The following is a 2,773-nucleotide window of genomic DNA, read 5'->3' on the forward strand; positions in this document are numbered from 1 at the left end:
GTCCCGGCCGGATGCCATATTATCATCCCCAGGACGCTATCATGGGCGGGGCAACATGGAGCGTGGGGCACCATGGCGAGGTGTTTGGGGTGACGGCCCCGGAAGCCTATGTGCCCCGCATGATGGACCAAGGGTACTACCAGAGGACGACATCGGCTCATTCGTTGGAGAAGATTGGGGAGAAGGGGCGCTAGGAGTTGAAGCTTTCCAAGAGCCAGTGGAGAACCAAAACGATCGCACCGACGACGGCAACTACAGGGTACCGCTAACCTCTCAGGAACAGGCTTATGCTAACCATGGGCTACAGATGAATCAGGTCGCAGCGTCGATCAGTGACCCTGGTGCCGCGGCACCCGTTCCAATAAGGGAGACACGCTGGGGGGCGCCGGGAGAGAGCCAGGAGCAAGGCCCCTCCCCAAGGCACGCGAAACCAGGGGACACCCGGAGGTAGGCCCTCTGCTGGGGTGGCTTCAACAACCTTTCCCCTGGCAGAGGACCCGTGGTCGTCGAGGGAACAGCTGGCGTCCTCTTTCCCTCCTTTGTGTCGTCCTGGTCTCCGGTCGGCTCAAAGGAGGTCAAGGGTGGCGCAAGGCGGGGCCCTTGTCTGGCGATATGAAGCAAGGCTAGTACCTGTGAAGAAGGCCCAGTGCCTGTGAAGCTCGCCGCCCGTGACACTCTCACGTAATAATGAGTTGGGGATGTACACACCCCGAAGTCTCAGGAGCGCCGGCCTGAGGCCCTGGGGCTCCCTCCCACGCCTGGTGGACAGCACTTAGCTCCGCGCTGGTGAGAAGACTTGAAGACCCGAAAACTAGACTAGGTGCCGGACGCGGCCTTTTGCTTTGGATCTTTCTTTTTGTGGCTTTGCTTTCTGATTCTGGACTTAAGTTGAAGCTGAATTTTTATCAATGTGCACGGGGGGGGGGCCATTTCTCGTTGGAGCCGTTTCTCTCCTTCTGGATCTTGTTTGGTTTTGGACTCACGTCCGTCGCCTCTCCCGCGCAAAGCTCCTCGCAAGCCGGACCGCTCAAAGCACGCGCTAGCACTACGCCTGGTTCTCACCCCTTGCGGGGCCCCTTCAAACGGGGCGATAACCTCCACAGGATTCTCAGGAACTCGTCGCCTCATGACACAGCCCTAAGCAGGCGCTGACTAAGGTAATTCACGTCGGAAACTCACCCCCAGCTTCACAAGCTCACGAGGACACATACCCACATCGCATAGGAAAGTAAAAACTGCGATTTGCTTACATGAGGGGCTCCCCCTCTCAAAATGCTCTCACAAGTTTTCCAAGGGCCACGCCCGAGTTTTGCATGCAGAATAAAATAACAGGAGAATATGGGACCAGCCAGAGATATCGCTCGCTGCATCGTCCATGGACGCGTCACTCGCATCGTCATCATCTCCGTCAGAATCATCACTGTCGTCGGCGACGCCCCCATCGCCGTCCTCGACCACGTCGCCCTCATCTGCGATGACCACCACCCCGTCGTTCTCCGAGGTGAAGGCCCTGACCAACGCGTCGACGTGATCCTCTACCCAACGTGCCAAGTTGCCCCGGATGGCCATACGTACAGGGGCAATGGCGGCATCGAAGTCGAAGTTGGGGTCGGCGTTCAGAAGGTGGCTGAAGACATGGGAGAAGGCGCGTTGAAGCAGGCCATGACCCCTCTCCTCCACAAGCTTCCGATCTCTGGCAGATTGAGCCTCTAGGAGCGTCACCACCTCGGTGAAGAAGGTCAGGTGGCTGGCGTAGTCACTTGAGTGAGGGGTCGGGGCGTTCTCGTTGCAGATATAGCCTAGGGCGGTGTTGGCCCTATTTCGAAGATCTTGAAGCATAGGAGCATGCTCGCGCTCCAGCGTTCAGCGTTGAAGCACTTCCTCCCTGTTTTGCCGAGTGACGACCTCGGCGTCGTCAACTTGTCTCCGGAGGGAAAGCAGCTCGGCGCGGGCGGAGGCCAAGTCCGCCTGCGCAGTAACCAAGGTGGCGGCTGTGGACTCCGCATGCCTCTCGGCCTCGTCCAACCTGGGCCTGAGGGCGGCGGCCCTGCCCGCACCCTCCTGACCGGCGAGCTTCATCTTCAAGTTGTACCTGCCCTCCAGATCTGCGCGAACCACGGCCACCTGGCGGTTGATCTCCTCCTCAACTCTGGCACCGTGTGCCCCGACGACATCCTCTGCTTGAGCGACTTGACGCTCCCTTGTCTCCAGTCGCTCGAGCTCGAGGCTGCGCTCCACGGCTTCCACACTACTAGGAAAAGGCCTACTAATGGCGCACCAGTTTTGCCTACTAATGGCGCATCACTGCTGCGCCATTACTAGCACGCCACTAGTAATTTTTACTAATGGCGCACCACTGGTGCGCCATTAGTATCTGGTATACTAATGGCGCACCAGTGGTGCACCGTCTAACCCCCACCGTGCGCCATTGCTATTTTTGAATTTTGAATTTGGATCTGGATCATGATTTTTTTGCCCATTTTTTGCTAGTTTTTTTGCTCGTTTTTTGGCACGATATTATTTCAAATTTTGTTCCTGTTTTTTGATCTTGTACGTTCTTTTGCCATGTTCTTTTGCCGGAGAGGAGTTCGCCGGAGAGGAGGAGGAGGAGGTCACCGGAGAGGCGCTCGCCTACATCGCCGGAGAGGAGTTCAACGAAGCATCGGAGAGGAGGAAGGAGAAACCATGAGGGAATGGGAGGAGAGGAGGGAGGAGGAGCTCACCGGAGAGGAGGGAGGAGAAACCATGAGGGGAGGGGAGGGGAGGAGAGGAG

The sequence above is a fragment of the Triticum dicoccoides genome, chromosome 6A (assembly GCF_002162155.2).
Source record: "Triticum dicoccoides isolate Atlit2015 ecotype Zavitan chromosome 6A, WEW_v2.0, whole genome shotgun sequence".
Classification (NCBI taxonomy): domain Eukaryota; kingdom Viridiplantae; phylum Streptophyta; class Magnoliopsida; order Poales; family Poaceae; genus Triticum; species Triticum dicoccoides.